Raw genomic sequence first — 20,254 nt, 5'->3', positions numbered from 1 at the left:
CATGCATCACTAGTGCTTCCTCACGGGTTTTGCGAAATCATTTTGTTAATATTTAATAAATAAATTAATTAATAATAAATATTTTGTAACATGAACAATCATAATTTCAGTCTCCTGTAACACAGTAAGTTCCTTTCTGAAATGTATCCAGTTTTTAATTTACCTCTTACCTCTTTACTTCACTGCTCATGAAGTGCCCCCTGGGCACTGGATAAATGGCTGACTTCTGTGCTTGGACCCCAAGCGTCTCTCACAACTGGGTATTTGTATATGTGTTTTCATCTCAAAGGGATATTTGAAAGTGTTCTCAGTGCAGTAAATAGTTGTGCAAATGGATAATAAAGCATAATTTCATTTTATATGTGTGGATATTGGAACTGAGAGCTGGTCATGTCATCACACTAATTAAAGAAGCTGTAATATTGATGCTTAAGTATTGCCTGTGACCTGGTTTGGTTGCACATTTAACTAAAATATAAAAACCACCATAAATTAATATGAAAAGCTATCCAATGTTTTCTTTTTGTTTTGCTAGTTAGTCTGTTGGAACAAAAAAATATTTAGCGCTTAGTCTGATTATTTTCACGTCATTGTTAACTTGTTGACCAGAGACTAGTCTTCCTGAAGATGAATAGGGCTCTTTTTAAACATTCTTTGCTTATATAGTTGCATAAACATATGCACTTAAGGTGAATTTGTCAAAACCATGACTTTCCAGAACTTGGGGGTAAGGATGTAAAAGAGTATGCTAGGTCTCAGCCAGGATTTGTAAACTCTAAACACTGTAAATGTAGACGCCATGTCGGTGCATCTCCTTGACGATAAACCTGGGCGCCCAGAGTGGCGCTGCTGCAGTGCTCAGAGACTCACTGCCATGAATTAGGCAGTTGAGTCAGACATGATCCCATGTTATGCCCGCCGGCTCCACAGAGATATTTTCCTCCCGTTTTACGTACAGTAAACGTATATATGCACGTCGCCTGCCAGGTCGTATCAAATGTTAGCGGTGTCCCAGGTCCCCATGATGACTCTCTAAAGAGCACACTGCTGTCCCCTGGACCGATGGGAAAGCGGGAGGCTGCATAGCTTAGAATGCCCTGTCGTACATCAGAGGCCCACGACAGATGCCGGTTACACTGGCGGCTCGGGGGAAATGGGACAGTGGGAAGGTGAGGGGGACTCTTGCTCATCGCCGCTCATAGCATGCACTCCGGGTCCGCCCACGGGGGGCGTCACGTAAGGAGGTTCTGTGCCCATGTGATCTGCACGCTCCATGAAGCCTGGTTATCAACAGGACTATGTGTGGTATTCGGGTGTTGGGGAGTGAATCATCTACGTTTGTTCAGTGTGATGTATGCTCCCTTTCTGTCGAAGCCTGATACTCTGTCTGTCTCTATGTAATCTTCTATGAAACGATGGCCAGTATGCTTAAAGTACTGCTCTCATTTATAGTTGTTAAAAAAATCTGAGGTTTTTCCATCCATCCATCCATTAACTAAAACTGCTTATCCCGTTTAGGGTTGCGGGGGGTCCAGAGCCTATCCAGGAGGCTACGGGCGCAAGGCAGGGAACAACCCAGGATGGGCCGCCAAGCCATCGCAGGACACACTCACATACCATGCACTTACCCACGCACACCCATGGGCAATTTGGTAACTCCAGTTATTCTCATTATGTTTGTGGACTGTGGGGGGAAGCCGGAGTACCCGGAGGAAACCTCTGAAGTTTTTAAAGATTCTAATCTATTTTTTTTTGACCAGACTGTCGAAAATGTTTAATTAGCTTGATGAGTTATCTCTTTGCTGGATTCATTCTTGAAAGTCTCTAAACATGACAATCCTCTTGTAGCTCTTGTCATCTGTGGCTCTCTGTACCCAAAGCGAAAGTGCCATGAAAAGTTCAGAATAACAGGATTTATCCACACAGAAATGAAAGAGAGGAAATTGCCTGATTAGGTTAAAAGAACCAAGCATACATCGGTCAAAGTGGAGATGAGGTTAGAAAAAGGTCATCAAAGTGGGAAAATCTCCAAAAGAAACAATATAGGAAATGCCAGATGTTATATTTTGTTTCCTTCTGCCGTAAGGCGACATGATTAGAGGTCAGCATTGAGAGGAGCCAGGGCAGATTCAGGTATTAGATTTTGACTGGAAGTGTTCCTTGGAGAAATACTGCCTGGTATTATTGTGTTCCTAAGACCAGGGTGGAAGGCTTCTGTGAGCTGCTGTTTCGTGCATTTGTGTATGGTTAGGCTGACATAAACATAAGCACTGACCTTGTAATCGGTCTGTTGGCGTTGTTTATACATATAAAATGGAGACAGTTGTGTACCTGAGGGCCATGCCAGTGTGCGGGCATCAACACGGCCGTGACTTGTCTTCTTTTTGATCCGGCCACGCTCTTTGGCATGCAGACGCTGCTCTCGGCGCTCTCTAACTGAAAGAGACTAATCGTGAGTCTTCCTCATCATTTACAATGTTAGAATGTGGTGTGGGCTGACAAAAGCATAATTAACTTTTGGAGACAGTCTACCTCTTCTAACTCGTGTCCAAATCAATTTTCATTTAGAAAGACGACATGCACATTAAAGGATTACTATTTCATTTTCATGAGCCTCATTATTTTAAATTGCATTACAGTCCGTTGCTCAGTTTCCTCTTAAGCATAAGATTTGTCCTGTGCTGCAAAAGTGTAACATATTTATTTTTTTTGTTTTTACTATATGGTAGCTTTTAATGTTGTTGCTGTGGATAGTATGAGATATATTATAATGACATGTAAATGCAAGTTTATACACAATATTGCTATACGAAAACCAGCAACCTGAATGTTCAGCAGATGGTAAGGCTACTTAATCTAATGAATTTCCATGTTCACCACAATGACATTTGTTGTTCATGTCTCTAACCTGCTGTTTTTTTCAGAACCAGAATTTAATACTATAGTAGAGTAGTAATATTGCCTCGGTTACAGTATTGTTACCCATTTGTCTGTTTTCAATAACTACTTTTCAAATCAAGGTCTTCACTATATATGTTTATTGAGAAAATTTCACCTACAACTTCTAACATCCAAGCCTGTTTTTATTTTAAATTTCAGATGTATCACATTGTAGTTACAATATGGTTCTATAGATATTCATTATGATGAATTAATCATTGTGAAATCAGTTATCAGCCAATCTCTTTTTCTGGGGATCAGAATGTTGTTACTGTATGACATCTTAGAGCTTTAAACTTCTACGATGCAAGAAAATAAGTAAATATGAATAAAAATACATGCTGTTCTTGAGAACTGCATTTTAAAATGACCCATTTGAGTTTAAGTTCCCAGTTATTGGTGAGCATGAATGTTTACCAGCGAAAGGCCACAACCCCTTCGAAGGTGTTTCCTCTTATTGTGGCTGTTGGGAAACGCCAACATTGGGGCAGGTGGGCCTCAGGGGGGAAGTTCATTCTGGCTTCAGGAAGAGACTTCAGGCAGGAAGGGCTGCCCCTGGGGGGTGACTGCCGGGGGGGGGGGGGGGGGGGGTGACTGCTGTCCTCCTCTGACTGGCTGCAGCTGTTTCCAGTGCTGCACCCATTGCACACTTGCTATAGCACAATCCCTGATGAAAAATTCCACGCTGGAGGTCCTTTTGAAGTGGGCCAGTTGTCAGCGGCCCACACAGCTGCTTCCCACTGCCATGGGGCAGTCCCCACCCCCCATCCCCTTCAGGGTGAGGCTGCTAACGAAAGATCTGGTTACGTATGTTCTGCTCCTCTTCACCAAATTTGTTTTACGGTTTAGGCAAGTCATTAAATCAATCAGGAATGACTTTAGCTATATTTAAAGGTGAATTCCATTCAATGGCATTTTTCCGACCTTCCTGCAGGTATCAGATCTGGGATTATATTGTGATTTTTTTTATCTGTGTTGTGCCCTGAAGAAGCAAACTTGCATTTGCAGTTAACATAGTATGAATATGTGTGCTGTAAGTCCATTAAATCAGTTGTTACTTGTTGTTCTTCTTATTTTATGTAAAATATGATCGTTAATATGTGAGTAGAAACAAACAGGCAATTTTTTGTTCAGAATACATACTCCCCATGTAGGTTTATTGTGTGTTCCTCATGGAGGCCGCCTCAAAGAACAAGCTATTGCTGAATTTAAAGTGCTGATTTTAGTTTAATGTTTTAAGTATCATCCATCCATCCATTCATCTGCTAGCATTTCATCCAGTCCAGGGTGTTGGTGAGCCTGGGTCCTCTCCCAGCATGCAAAGCAGCACACCACTGCAGGGTACATCCCATCCAGGTTGGTGGTGAGCCTGGGTCCTCTCCCAGCATGCAAAGCAGCACACCACTGCAGGGTACATCCCATCTAGGGTGGTGGTGAGCCTGGGTCCTCTCCCAGCATGCAAAGCAGCACACCACTGCAGGGTACATCCCATCTAGGGTGCTCCCTCACCTCGTGCCATATGCTACCTGAGACGGACTCCAGGTAAACCTGTTAGAAGTTGGATGGATACATGTGCTAAAGTAATTCAGAACATCACTGCAAAAACATTATTTTTTGCTCCTGCAGACCATCTAGGCAGAGCTGATACGCTTGGTTGAGTATAAAAAGTTGAGTGTAAAATTTCTATTAGCTGGAAAACGTGTCTGTTAGAGGAGCAAACTGGGGATAGCAGGGGTATATATGAAAAGAACAGTAACTTTTATATGATTTTTACTGATCCTATCATCTTCACGCTTATTGTTTTTTGTGGGGTTACTTTTGGACTTTTACTTTACCTCAGCTGAGATGCTGTTATACCACTTTTTATAAGCAGCTGGAATTAAAGTAGCTAAAGTTTCTTCTAAAGTGTCTTGTGAAACTCATCACATAAGCCTGCAAAAGAAAGCAGTTACACAGCCGCTTGAGTTCCTCGCCTCTGTGTCTCTGCATGTGCAGATATGATTTCTGCATTCTGCATTCTGCATTGGTTTTCCCTGATGTTGTTTGTATTACTTGGGTGAAAATTAAGTTAATAAACTGGACATTTACAAGGAAGTCCTTCTTGATTTAAAATTGTAGTTTATAAATGAGAACTGGCTTGATGTCTCTGAACCTGAGAATGTTTTATGGCACTAGTGTCTGTGCTGTTTGCTGGTTTTGTGCAAAGGCTTTTCCTTGGGGAGCAGTTGATGGCTTTCTTATGGATCCTTACAGGTTTTTGTCCTCCAGTATATCCTCCATGATGAACTAGGCAAAAACTGTACCACGCAGCTGCCAATAGTATGTGAATTTGCTATCAGTTTGGGTATTAGTGCATATAATGTTTTTTGATTTTGTTTGCTTTGGAGCATGGAAAACCAAAAATCAACTTACAAGATAAGTTTTGGAGATCGACGTGAGCGGGATCTACACTCTGAGCCGCTACCTCCGACCAGGAGGCGGCGATATGTTAGGGTTGGGGTTTGTGTGGATAGGGAGCGTTCAGAGACGGCATGGGGCTGATGAGAAACACGTGCGCTTTGCGGGACTGACCTTCCTGAGCACCTGCCCTGTCCCCGGGGGGGGGGAGGGCTCCCACTACTCAGACTTCACCCAGATGGCATAAACAGACGCCAGGCTTAGTGTGCCTTTCTGGGAGAGCATTTGCCCATGATTGGGGGGAGCACCACCTGCCAGGGGGGCATCAGCCCAAGGGAAATGGCTGTAGAGTCAAGAACCTGAATTTATATATATGTATATATATATTTCTGATTAGCGCAGCCAGAAGTCACTCAGCAACTGCTGGTTTGGGGCCCCATCAGTCAACACATGGGCAGCATTTTGTGACTTTGGATATTTCTTTATGCTGCTTTTGTATTGCAGCTAACCTCAGTGTAACTCACAGTACATTAAGCTACATGATAAGGTGTATCAAAAATAAACAAATAAAGGGAGATATAGTGTAGCCTACCTTCATACTTTGTGCGTGTCACGGATTATGAAGTACTACCATAAATCAGATCGAGGTAATGGATTTGTACTAATGTCTAAAGTGGTTTTATTGTTTCGAAAGTGGCATTCCAGCAGATCATTTTTTACAGTTGACGTTAATTCTGCACCACTGCGAAGTTATGGTAAATAGCCTGTTGTGATTTAGGTCTAGCTTTAGGAAAGTCTTGCATTTGGTATTGAGGACATGGCAACATTATCTCGATGTTGATGTGCACAGAGCAAACCGCAAGAGGAAGAAAGAATTTAAGAGGTTTATAGCACAAAATCATTTCTGGTGTTTTTTTCTCACTGGAGTGTTTTGAAGAGAAAAGTTGTCTCTTAAAAAGGAAAATTAAAAACTAGCTTAATCTGCTAACAGTGGGAATATATTTAATTTTAATGCATCTTGCTAGCACGTCTGCGTGACACATGGAAAGTTTCATAGCTAAAATAATATTTGGTAACGCTTTACAATTTCTGCACCTTCATAATGCATTCATAGAGCATTCATAAGCAGCATGTAAGTATACAATAACATCCTAACATACCTTAATAGCTTTAATATACAGTACTAACAAACATTATACAATTATACAATTATAATGTTTGATATTACCATATAATGTTTGTCATTAATGTATTTTAAAGCTGTTAAGGTATACATATATCCTCCTTATGAATGTTTTATGAAGGTGCATTTCATTTAAATCGTTATGTGGCATTTAATTTTAATCTGAAACAGTTATGCAAATCAAAGCCTATTAAGTACAAAGAACCATCCATCCATCCATTCATCCATTTTCCACCACTATCCGGGGGTGGGTCGCGGGGGCAGCAGTCTATGGCGTTACCGGACCAGCCAAGAGACATCATCTCACCAGTATGTTGTGGGTCTGCCCCGGGGCCTCCTCCCGGTTGGACATGCCCGAAACACCTCCCTAGGCAGGGTAACATGCTCCTTTATCGTAATCATTATGGAAGTCTGTTTGAACCGCACTTAGTCTGCCCGCTCACCTGGGACCAATGTGCCTTGGGAGACCCTACCAGGGGCGACTGTCACCGACTTCTTAGCTCCTTCAATCATGGAGGAACACAACCCTCTGCACCACGATAAGGTGGCGATTCACGGAGGGCTTTAGTGCCATGCCTCTGCAATTTCCCAGTCCTTTTAAATCAGGACAGCAATTTTCATAACACCCCAGACATTGGTGCAACAAGTCAGAGATAATGTTTAGATTTATAAAATTCATGAAGTAGTACATATTTGGCATGATTATGTGTAGTTTTCCATGATTAAATGATTATTTTGACAAGTTCTTTTGAATGAGACTGAAACTGATGTTCTGCCTCCTGCTGGTAAGTAGGACTCGGTGTTTCCCACCCATGCGTGGGGCACAATTGCAGAGAACGAATGGGAGGAACCGTACAGCTAGACGTGCCGTACAGCTAGTCTTGGGTTCTCATTGCGAAAGCTGTTAGCACTTACGTCGTTTGTCGTTACGCTGAGCTCTGGCATCTGGGATAGTTTCACACTTCGATGACTTCCAGCCATTGTAAAGATCCGCGTGTCTTTTCTGGGCCGGCCTCTTTGGCGAGCCACGCTACAAATTGGTCATAATCCTGCCATAATGGAAAGCACATGAAGTGACTGGGTCCCCTGACCCCTAGGAGAGCACGCCCGCGGCCTGTTCCTCTCAGCCGCCTCGGGGCTGTCTGCAGACGGGGGAGAGGCTGGGAGAGGCTGGGAGACATTGCTGTGCCTTTGATACTTGCTGGAACACATGAGGATAAGCAATGGCAGCGTACATTATAATCACGGTATGTGTCTCTTCACAAAACATTTACACGTCCATTTTTAAGTGCATGTTCACCAGTTCTGCTATTCTGTTTTGCCTGCCCTGTGAGGTTTTCTGCAGCAGTAACTGGGTGATTTCTGTCACGTTTCCTGTGGTGTCCTGTGCCTGTCCCTCTTTGTCTCTCTGGCCGCTCCTGCCCTCTAGTCCTTGCTTTAGTCCTTGCCTGCTCAGCTTCTCCATGATGCTATCAGGGACGGTCCTCTATTTGCTTTTATTCACACTGGAGCGGTGACAGGTGTGACAGGCATGTCACAGGCGTGGGCTGCCGCCCCTGGGTGCATGGCGAGAGAGCCAGGTGCAAATACCCCCCTCCCGTGACCTATGACCCCCATCACCCAGCGTCATGGCTGGTTGACAACGCTGACAGGACCTGTCCCCTATTCCGCATCCCTGCAGAATGCCCTGGAGTCCAGGCCGGTCCAGCTGTTCAAACACCTGCAGGCGGTCACGCTGACCATGGGCCTCATCCTGGCCCCGGGACCTGACCCCCCCACCCCGCCCTGTGACCAGCTCCACATTCCCGCCATTTACACCCGGCTGTTGAACCCAGTGACTGGCTGCAGCTGGATGCCGTGGGAGAGCTGCTCCCATCTCATGACAGTATCTCACGCAATCCCGGGTCTGTCTGCCCTTGGATTTTATACTTTTAAAAATGTAATTAATTTCTGTTCGGGCTGAAAGATTGTAGATGTGTTCCCAGACGCCGTGGTTGCCAGATATTGAGAAATCCCTTCTTAGCTTATAGGGATCTTGTTCAGCCCTAGTTGTTCATTTGTTTTATATATATACAGTGCTCAGCATAAATGAGTACACCCCACTACATTTGTCAGAAAACCTTTAGTTTCCTTTCAGAATCAACATTTTCTATGAGATACTATATTACAAAATACTCTCACAAATGTGGGCCATTGATTGCAAACAAGATTTGTTGATTTGCACACACAAAAAAGTGATTTTCCTAACAAATTCACTCAAGCCCATGTTGCAAAAATGAGTACACCCCAATTATAGTCTTAGGAGAAAAGCCACACTTAAGACTACAAAATTCTAATTAACAGGCATTCAACCACAGGTGAGTCTAATGATTCATTTAAGAGGTGTCCAGCAGACAGGTGACTATAAAAGGGCATTACTTAACAAAGAAAAGCCCTTCCCATTTCATGCTGTCAGCAATGGCTCCACATGGAAGAGAAATGTCACAAAATCTGAGAAAGGCAATCATTTCTTTACACAAAAAAGGTGAGGGCTACAAGAAGATCAGCAAAGCTTTACCTATCAGTCAAAATACTGTAGCAAAAGTGATCCAAAAATTTAAGAAAGATGGAAGTGCAACGATCTTACAGCGACGTCCAGGCCGTCCACGGAAGTTAACATCTCGAGAGGAGCGTCTGCTGATGAGAAGGGTTGAAGAAAATCGCCATGCAAGTTCACTGCAGTTAGCTAAAGTAGTAGAAAGCCAAACTGGAGTGACCGTTTCCCGTGACACCATACGGCGCACACTGCAGAGGAATGGCATGCATGGGTATCGTCCACGAAGGAAGCCTCTCCTAAAGCCCATGCACAAAAAAGCACGCCTAGAATTTGCTAGGGCCCATGCGGAAAAGGATGAAGACTACTGGGACTCTATACTCTGGAGTGATGAGACAAAAATCCCTGTTTTTGGAACTACTTGTTTCAAAACTGTATGGTGTCGTAAAGGTGAGGATTTCAAAGAAAAATGCATGGTGCCTACAGTGAAGCATGGTGGTGGCAGTGTCCTTATGTGGGGCTGCATGAGTGCTGCTGGTGTTGGGGAGCTGCATTTCATTGATGGTATCATGAACTCAACAATGTACTGCTCTATACTGAAGGAGAAGATGCTGCCATCTCTCCATGCACTTGGTCGTCGTGCACTTTTCCAACACGACAATGATCCAAAACACACATCTAAAGCTACTGTTGCATTTCTGAAGAACAGGGTGAAGGTGATTGAATGGCCAAGTATGTCTCCTGATCTGAACCCAATCGAACACCTGTGGGGAATTCTGAAGCGACAAGTTGAGCATCACTCTCCATCCAGCATCCAGACTCTAAAACAGGTTATTCTTGAAGGATGGAAAAAGATAGATGTTGCAATATGTCGCCAACTTGTTCATTCCATGCCTAGAAGACTTGGTGCTGTCCTTAAAAATCACGGCGGTCATACAAAATACTAGATGTAGTACTTTTTGTTGCGGGGTGTATTCATTTTTGCTTCAACCAATTTGAGTAAAACTGAAGATTTTGTGATCTAAGTTATATTATTAACCTTAATTTCATGTTATGGAGTTAAACAAGTGTTCAATAAAACTCAGCCTTGTGAAAATTTTGGAAGTTATTCTTTTGTTCATTGAGCTACTGATTACATTCGTACTTTTCAAAGGGGGTGTACTCATTTATGCTGAGCACTGTATATAGCACTTACTTATATATATAAGACGACACTTTTAGCATTTTTAGTTTTTTTAGTGTATTCACATCTTTGCAGGACCCGGAAAAAATGGTCCCCACAACATAAAAAATAACAGGTTTTCATTACATTTGGTCCCCACAATGTAATTTAAACATAATCCACACACACACGCATACCGACATACCTACTCAGAATTGTGCAAAGGTCTTAAGCAAGCACAGAAAATGATTAAGGCTATTTATGTAGGTAGTAAGTTTATATTAACAATTAAATTGACATTAACAACAATTATTGCAAAAAAAAACAGAATAGGTAAGCAGGGTTTCTTCTGTTCTCCAGAAGAGTTACCAGTACCTGGTCCACAGGATCTAACCCTTCAGTTCTGAGATCATGGGTATCTCATAGATGTCTTCTAATCTGATACAGATTAACTGTATATATTTTATATATAACCTGAATTAGCTGTGTGTTTAGCGTTTCTGAGTATGTGGTAATGCACATTTTCCTTTATAGTACTGGGAATACTGAGAATATGTATACAGTATATAAAATACTATGGTATTGTAATGATATTGTTGCGAAATGCCACGCTGCCAAACCCTGGTTAATGGGTTCTGTCCGGTCACCCTGCAGCCGGGGGCCCCAGTAGATGCCCTGGGGGTCGACAAATGGTGGAAAGTTCTGCCGGGAGCGAGCCTGGGCAGGCATGCTGTTCAGCTCACAGCTCCTGCCCCTCCACAGAGCGGCACGGAACCCCGGGGTCAGCCCCCCACCACCCCACGTAAACACGCCCAGGACATAAACGCTCTCTGCTGTTGCTGATGTATACAAAGCACCCCAGACTGTGACAGAAGGCGTTTGGATGTAAAGAGAAAATACGCCAAGTGATGGAATTAAAAAAGCGATCTGTGCAATTTAAATTACTATCAGTGCTGTACTGTGTGCTATTTCAGCATGAAAAGTACAAAAATTTGCAGGGGAGAAAAAAACGGAGATGGGATGCAGCTAAAGAACCATACTGAACATCCTGGGGGAGCAGTGAGTAAGCAGACTGGGGAACTGGACCCATCTGGTAAATACATCATCTCCCCAGCCATGTTGAATATGCACATTCAGAGAACGCAGCTGGAGGACCTTGCTTGGGTCCTTACACTTCTGCCTGAGGGCTGATGCACATGACAGGGATTGGTGGGGGGGGGGCACGTATCTCACCTCCCAAGACCCAACTGTAAACGGAGCTGAAGGAGACAAGGGACACCCCCCACCCCATCTACATTTGTTCTGACAAGACGGATGCACAGGGCAGCTTTAGAATATGCGTGCTGCGAGGTACATCCAAAGCAGCCCATCTGGTCGGCCTGTGAAAGGGAGATTGGGTTATTTATTTTAATATTTAGATTTGTGTACACATGACATACTTGGCCATTCGGGGGCGAGCAACTCGGTGCCGGGTAATTCAGAATGAATGGGCGCAAAATGCTTTACTGCATTACAGTTTGTGTACAGAACGTGCCATGACATGCAAAGACATATTTACATGTTCAAACACGTGCACATGCAGCCATCTCCTATCCGGACTGGTAGCATGCATTATTCTGCTCTTTAGTGACCAGTAAAATGTACAATAAAATGAATGAACTGCAGTATACTTAACATTTTTGCATCCCATTCACATGAATAGTAAATAAAGCTATATTTGCCCAGTCAGCGTTTTCTATACGTCCTGCATCCCATCCAGTGGAAATTAACAGCCATTGACGAAGATGTATATATTTGCAAGCTGCCATCCAGGTGCTGTGCTAAAATTTCTTTCGTTCTTACTGAGGTCAAGCCTGTCCCTGGTGCATAGAAAATATTTTAAAATGAGATGTGGCTCGAGACTCAGGGTCACGATCCTGAGACGGCTATCCTTATCTGCCGTGAAGGCAGGCCCTGTGATCGCTCACGCGCCTCTCTCCTCCTTAAAAGAGGAGAGATGAAGAGTCAAAAATTTCAAATGGACTATTGGTTCCTTTGCAGCAATGGAATAGTTTTGATTCAATGGGAATTTAAACAGATTCATCGCCATGATGCACAATAAATGAATGATATCTGCACTTTTAAAAAAGTGTCCTTTATTTGCCTTTACTTTAGCCCAATTTGGATGACTGGGATTTAAATGCGTTTACAAAGCTTCTCCGTTTTGGTTAAATACAATGCACCAGCTATTAGCATATTACAAATGAGATGCATGGTAACATTTATCTTAATGAAATGATTATCTGTGAATGTACAAGCCTCTGTGGATGTGCATGGAGGTACCACAGCTGTAGAGGATCTGGCCTCTGACCTTGAGACCATGTGACCCACATCCATCAACTGTTTCCTGCGTGTTCTGGGACAGCAGAGCTGTTGTTGAAACAAGCTGGTTTAGAGCTGTTATCCCAGTAAGGAGATTTGCCCTGGACACAAAACCCACTGTCACCGTCGTGCCCCTTATTTGTCATGAAAGGAGTGGACGATCATGATTAATGAGTTATTAAGAATAGACCAACCTTTAAATGAAACATGTTTTCCCCGCTAAGAATGGACGTTGCTAATGCTTTCTGTACAGTATGTGGGTCTTTTTTTCTCAGATTTTAAGGAACGGAAACCATGTGAAGAAAGACGGCAGGCGAGAAGTTTAAAATAGCGTGGCAGGAATAGATTCCAAAATCATGTAGCTGTGAGCTACCTAAATATATTCTGCTGGAGAAAGAGTTTAATGAGAAATTCCGTGGAAGGAAATTAGACATAATGTTACCTTGACAAGATCAAGTAAATAAATTAATCTGACACTGAGTGACACCAAAATTGCTTCTAAATAACAAAATTGCGGGGAGTTTGGCTGATGCAAATTATCTGCTAAGGTCCTTACAAGTTATAGCATACATTTAGCAAAGCTTTCCTCATTTTGAGGAAACATTGCTGAGTTGTTCCAGTGTAGGCCTGCAGTCAGTGCTGAACCTGTGCTCGAACCTTGGGTTTCTAAGCAGGCGTGTGTCTCAGATAATTGCCCGCCGCTGTTTCTCCCATGCCACAGTGTCAGTCCCAAGAGCCCGGCTCTTTAAAGGGCAAAGCTGTGACAGTGGGAGATCTTCAAATAAATAAGAGTCTGCATTCCAATTTACAGGCAGCTCCATCCAGTGGTGCCGCACTCCTTATCGCCCACACTGTCCTTTTAGTGACATTCTGCTTTTGTGTGTGAGTCCGTATGATTAAGATTTTTATCACTGTGAATCTGGCTCGTCTCGCTCCCATACCGATCGCTGTGCCAGTAATTGGTATGTTATTCATTACCGAATGCCAGAGATCGCTGCCTTTCAAAGCAGGTAAATGCCCACAAATGTCAACACTAGAATGCTGATTAAAAAAAAAGGTTTTTGTATTTTAGATAATTTTTCAATAAACAGTAGTAAACAGCCAGTACCTGTAACACTAATATTAAAAATGTCTATAAAAAAATCCCAGTTTCCTTGACTGATCCCTAAACGTGTCTTACTGCAATGTGTCTTCTGGGTGCGTAAATACTGCTTGTTTGTAAGCACAATAGTCTAAAGTTAGCAAATAAGTAAGAATTTCATTGTATACCTCAACATGACATTCATTGTGCACCTGAACTTGAAAATAAGACTGAAAATTGAATCTTGAAACATGTGGAAGCTATATATAATCTGTTAGTAGTGCTGGGTCACAAAATTAAATATAGTGGAACTATAGCTACCCAAGAGATTTAATATTGAAGTATGGAACGATGGTCTTAAAAGTTTACATCTTGAATATGACGGTTCATATTGGTAAATTTTACATTGAGCTCTGATTCTGCCCACTTTCGTGAGGTGTCTGGCCCACAGGCCCCATAACGGGTGGCTGTAGCATTGCCTGAGGCGATGGAATCGCTGCTGCCCTCCCGCAGTAACTGATCGGAGCGTTTCCCGTTACGTGCGGGGCAGGCAGAGGGGGGGGCTGCTCTTTGTGTCCGGCGGATGAAAGAACGGCAGATCTGAAGAACACAACGCAGCTTCAGTGGGACCTGGTCCAACTGGACCACACTGAGCTTTCAGAGCAGATACAGTTGCAGCCTAGCTGTATGTGTGTGTGGGTGGGTGTGTGATGTCAGCAGTATTTTAACAAACGATCTAGTTGAAGTTAATACAAAAATTCTGCCCTTAGTAATGCAATCTGTTGTGCATAATATGAGAAAACACATTATTGAAGTATTGAAATATACTGCTATGGTTTAAATTTTATGGTTATAAGATCCATCTGTTAAATTTCTATTTATAGCCACGCAGTTGAGGTGTTTTATATCCTTGTAACTCCTGCAATTGAAATTTCATTAAAAATACAGCCACATTTTTATGGACCTTTTTTGACCAACATCTGGACCAATGGCGGAGTTAACATGCCAACCGTATGCATAGAACGGGGGCTTAATTACTATTTTAATAGCAGGCAAATTGAACTGGCAATTGCATGCCGGCGACTTCCCGAGTTCCCACACACAAAGAAGACGCAGTGGACCTGCTCTAATAGGGAATTTAATGCCTTTTGTGGTTGAAGGCTGATCCTTTCTGGACACCTGTTCTCTCTCCTTTACAGGGTCGGGATCCTGTGATGGACACAAAACAGAAATAAGTTAAAGAAATATGGTTAAGGACCTAGAAGGTTAATATATCCAAATCCTCTTCGGGGCACAGCTACAAGACCCTGGGAAACATAACATTAGCCTAACAGGATCCTACACCACATTACATAATTGGGTGACCAATAACAATGGCAGCCTATATTCATTGCGTTGGATACAAATGTCTTCTAAGCGAGTGATTAATGTGGCTCGTTCGTCTGGGGTAGATTATAGATTGTGGGATTGAGTGTTTTTTTGGAGAGAGTTAGAAGATTGAAAACTACTGTGCTTACAGAAAAAACGCAGAGGTTTTACAATTGACCCATAAATGTCTCTGTGGGTTTTGGAAGGAGTAGAAAACTAAAGGTAGATTTCCTGTCTGGATAAATCTCTTGCCGTTACTTGCTGAACTTCAAACAGCATCATCGTTTTCTCATAGACCATGAAAGGTGGTAGGATACTTTCCTGTCGCAGTCATGAATCATGAAGTCTATCTCCTGGCTTTCTGCTAGTTCGGGGAAAAGAAGAAATAGCGCATTACTTTTTCCTTCATTCCAGGTGTCTTCTGATGCCAAAGAATTATAGACTTACAACGTGCAAAGGAGCTTCCAAGCCTGCCTGCATCAGCTAAACGGATTCCTTTAGCCTCACTTTTATAAGCTGCTTTTATTTTTATTTTTTAGTTTTATAGTATTATTTTCAGGCATGGAATGAAAGTATTTTAAAGTGTTTAGAGTAAATATATTGCAATAATAGGAAGGCCTCCCTAATATGATTTCTTTAATATAAATGACAAAATGCGATCGGATAAGGGGCTGTTTATTTGCTGTGTTGCCGCATCATCATTCTGTTATTGCAGGGGCACAGTTCATGAATTATTCTTGCTGCGGCGCACAAGGTGCATATCTGACAACGCGTCTGAGGAGAACCTCGTAGATTTCCATGTATATTGTTTCCTTTGTGGTAAACGTCCCCAAAAATGAATCATTTTGTGAGTTTTGCAAGTGGAAATTTTGTGATTGCCCTGCCTGCCTATCAGGAGAGATGAAAGTCTGTCGTGGAAGGGGGACGGTGTAACCGATGAATCAGTTCCACCACTTCATTAGAGCCTAATTGGCACGGTACATAAACGGACTCTGCGGGCATGTGCCAACAGGCACAGACACACAGCAGGTGACACCTGACGTGCTCCCAGGGGACAGGCGGGGTACAGAGGAGCATCGCGGGGTCGGCTGACACCAGCATTTGCTTGTGTTCCTCCCAGGCTGTCCAAGGCAGGTTGTTTTATTTACAGTGGGTGCAGAAGAGGGACCGTAACTGATACAGAGGGGTCAAACTCATCATTAGCCAATGATTTGTTTTGATTTAGTGAATGACAGGGGAGGGGAGCCAATCAGCTTTCAGCTGGAGCCAATGCCACTGTTACCCACCCCTGGCTCAAGACATGTGGGGCTCGGCGTTTCTGTCACTCGATAGTTCTGAGGCGAGGGCTGTCAATACTACCGGGAAATGTGGCCCCTTTCTGTGTGTTGTGATTCATAATCTACAAGCAAGCTAGTTACTTACATGAATGTGACGTTCAGCCATTTTCATCAGATGCTTCACAGGGGATGGATACTGTTTGCCTCCAGCTTCAAGACACGCCGGTCCACACCTTCCGAGACACATGGGGTTCAGATGCATGTCTGTGGGCTTAAGCAGCAGCTAGTCAGGTAGCTTCACCAGTGATATGTGACTCATTTAAATGCATGATTTTCACTGGTCAATTGAACTTTAGCAGTCATTTCACTTTTTCTCCTGAAAGTTGTTATATGTGTGATTTCCGGTTTTTGTATTTGCTTCAGAGAAGTAAAGAAAAACAACATGGCGTGCAAGTAGTATCTACTAGTTAGGGTTAGTAAACTTCTGGGGTCACTTTTCAATTCTGATTTGAGAATGCCATTATCGGCCTCCGGATGGGGTCCGTCAGCAGTGAGACGGGGAAGGTGCTGAGATGTGTGAGCTCATCCAGCCGAGACTTCAGCTTCAGCAGCCATCGCATCAGCACGTCCTCTTGGACCACACACTCCTCACCACACAGACACGTAAACAGCCAAGACCGGTAACAGATAAACAAACAAAAGCTGCTCTCACCTGCTCTTTATCTTGAGCTGTGCCTCACTTTTTTGGGTTATGTGCGGTTATTTTCTGCTTGTTGTACATATCGACATACATCAAGCTAAAACCCACTGAATGTTCAAGTCGATTGGCTTGGACTGTTCTGCTAAATATCCTATAATTAGACAAACACTTCAAAAAACGGCCCCTGTATAATCCAAATAAAGTCTTTGCTCGTTTCCTTTGCATGTCTAATGCATTTGCTCAGCCTACAGGAACAGTATGTTTCCATGAAAAGTCATAATGAAGTCTCTCGCCTGGAAGGGCCATTTGTTATACCGAGAGCCTTGACGGACAGTGAAAGCCAGGCTACGTTTCTGCTGTGTCATGGCAATGGATGGTGTTTATCAACAGGGGCCAAATACATCACGGCCCTGTATTACCCTGGTAATAGTAAACACTGAGTTGGGAGGCTTTTAACCTCTGACTTCTCCTAGATAATTCTGGAGTACCAATCAAACTCCGGCACTGTTTGAGCCGCTCTTTCGAAGCCTGTGTCATGTCAAGGACTTTCTCGTTTTGGGCCTGTGAGAAGTAGAGGGGACAGGGTGGGGTGTGGGAGGCTGAGAAAGACGGTCTATTCATTGCTGAGGTAAATGCTTCAAATGCTGCATTTGCCATGGTGGTTTACCCAATATCAATATTAGCCTCATTAAAGGTATCTATCATTACCAGGGTTTAGTGCGAGGAATAGAGAACCAGGTGAGAATCACCAGCAGCAATGAAATTGCCGTCATTCTCCAGCATAGTAATGGGATGCAGGTGGAAGGTTTCACGTGTGGGGGGTTCGCTCGGCAACATGCAGGGGTCTCCACCCTACGATGTGCTGAGGCTGAGTGTGGTGCCCTCCTGAAATAAACTGTAAGAAGACATATGATATTCAGTGCTAATTCGTTGCCTCGTCGCTGGAGGTGGACCGACGTGAGGCGACCACCCCGCCTCCGGGGGGCCTTAGAGCCCTTAGTCGTCCTTGAGAGCAGCCTGTGAGGCCCCCGCCACGGCTGTTGGCAGGGTGGTCCCCGTAAGACACAGAGAAGGTACTGTGAGCTTGTGGCCAATGCTGCCTGCCTCCAGAACAGCCAAGAGGGTGGCAGCAGCCCAGGGAGATGGGGAGAGACTCTGACTGGAATGTCTTCCACAAACAGAGTTGTGGGCCAGGCGCTGAATCTCTGCTGTTTTTCCTTTTGTCAGCTGAAGCCAAATCTGTGATTTGGTAGCTATTTGGTAGTTACAGTAGTTAACATTACTTATATTGCAATGGTTTTTATCCACAGTAGAATTCAGTTAGTGCAAATAATGACACTGAGACATACTGAGCACATGCAACAGCTACAGATCAGCAGGGGTGTGTTTGTGCGCCTTGAGTGTGTGTGCAGATGTGTTTGCAAAACACGTGACTGCGCTGAAGTGGACACTTGGGCTCTCATGAGGGAGGGTGGTCCTCGTTTGGGCCTGCGCCCCGACTGGGCTGATTGAGCCAAGAGTTGAGTGTGGAGGGCGTGCTGATGGCCGTGCCGAGGTGGTCCTCAGCTGCATGCCCGCAGGCTTGTGGAGGCTGCAGTGCGGGAAGCGAGCTGCTGCCGATGATGACTGTGCAAGTGGCCGGTGGGGTGATGGTGCAGGATCGAGCAGGGGAGCAGAACATGGAGATCATCCAGAATATCTCACTATCTCAGATATCCTGCAGGCGATAATTGAGGAATATTTTCCCAAGTCCCTGACCAGGTTAAGTGGTTGGGAAATGGTTTGTTGGATGGATGGATGGATGGATGGATGGCTTTCCAAGTTAATCAAATGCTTATACACTAAACCCTGGAACATATAATTTAGTCGTGCATTTGCTTATGCCTTTTTATTCCAGCCTTTTATCTTCATTTGCTGAAACGTGAACTTCTGTCTGTTTTTCACAATGCAAGCAGTGGTGAGCTGAGGGTTTCCAGTTGTCCACAGAACAATGACATGCAGTAGTGCTGTGCTGATTTTGACAAGAAAATTGTAGCAACAATTTGAACTATTTCCTGGTGTCAGAATGCTGTGATACGTTTGTCTGCTGGGCAGTTTTCAGTGCATCTTCCAGGAAAAGTTCATTTTCTGGGAAATTACTCTGGGGGGGGGGGGGGGGGCTTTCTCAACTGGGCCACACAACAGATCTACCCCGCTCTGTTTTCCATGGCTCAAGTGGAGGCTCTTCCACCAGAGCCTGTACCTCTCGGAGGTCCGCTGCGCAGTGGAGCTGTTCTGTAAAAGCTTTGGACGACGCGAGCCAGCCTGCATGTAGTCACCCCCATCAGGCCAATCGCGGCTCTCAAGTGCTTTCCATTTCTAAGTGCAGTAGAATGAAAATGTCTCTCCATTATTTCCTAGTAGATGCTTTCATCCTCAGTGGCTCATGATTTATAGGATCCAATTTTTCCAGCTTTCTCCATTCATCTAGACATGTTTAAAAGGTTAGGTGTTTAATGAGGGCATTCCTGTGGAATACCTCAAAGGTCTGTAAGCAGCCGGGATTTGGCCGTCCTGGGATTTGCCGGAGCATGCTGACGATCGTTAACCTCTGCGTCAGCTGATGACATGGAGAAAAGCCTGTGAAAATATAGCCATGGTACACAATGGGCACCTTAAATGTCTCAGTGCTGGTGAGAATGATATTGGACACACAGTATGCGATGGACATGAGTGGCAGGCATGCAGCGGGGCGGCTTCTGCATGTGGGATTGTTTCATACGTCACATCAGCCACTATTAGATTTAGATGTCAGAAAAGAGGGGCACTATTTTGCTCGAGAAGAAAGTGCCAAATGAGTTGACCTGTTTGTGATAGCAGAGGGGATATTTAAAGAAAAATCACTGTCACACTAAAGTATCGGCTGAAAGATCGCAGATCTTATAAAAATTTATTTTATTAAGGAATTCTTGTCAAATGGAAATGGGGTATTGCTTCAAGTAAATTAGGCATAGATTTTGTTTGTTTTTCATTGCAGTAATACCTTATTTGTATCTCACATGTTGGAACTGCCGTAGTATAACCAGCAGACTGCTTGAACTATACTGTCATCTTAAAACTGCCACCTTTCAAAAAAACAACACTCACTAAGCCAGCAATTTAACTGCTTAAAATCACATTAAAATCACATGACAGTTTAAATGCTTAAAGCGAGTTAAGTAAAACATGGAAATTTTTAACACAAAAATCAAGTATGTAACACCTTTTGTTGTC

At 43.6% G+C, this 20,254-nt stretch overlaps 1 protein-coding gene and 1 long non-coding RNA gene across 4 annotated transcripts in view; one reads left to right on the top strand and one right to left on the bottom strand.

Annotated features, from left to right (window-relative positions):
- Window positions 1–20,254, bottom strand: part of riok2 (RIO kinase 2 (yeast)) — a 399,097-nt gene that overhangs the window by 45,313 nt on the left and 333,530 nt on the right. The window lies entirely within an intron of this gene.
- Window positions 1–20,254, top strand: part of LOC125709871 (uncharacterized) — a 42,195-nt gene that overhangs the window by 4,811 nt on the left and 17,130 nt on the right. Inside the window, exon 3 of one of the 3 annotated variants that reach the window (XR_007382856.1) lies at window positions 8,202–8,291. The exons of 1 other annotated variant lie outside the window; for it this stretch is intronic. This is a non-coding gene — a long non-coding RNA (uncharacterized LOC125709871). Of the gene's footprint in view, window positions 1–1,518; window positions 3,387–8,201; window positions 8,292–20,254 lie in introns of those variants that run through there. One more of the 3 variants, XR_007382855.1, reaches the window with a different exon arrangement.

This window comes from Brienomyrus brachyistius, chromosome 2, assembly GCF_023856365.1.
Source record: "Brienomyrus brachyistius isolate T26 chromosome 2, BBRACH_0.4, whole genome shotgun sequence".
NCBI classification, from domain to species: domain Eukaryota; kingdom Metazoa; phylum Chordata; class Actinopteri; order Osteoglossiformes; family Mormyridae; genus Brienomyrus; species Brienomyrus brachyistius.
Note: the sequence above shows the minus strand (reverse complement) of the source record. Positions and strands in the feature narration are given on the sequence as shown.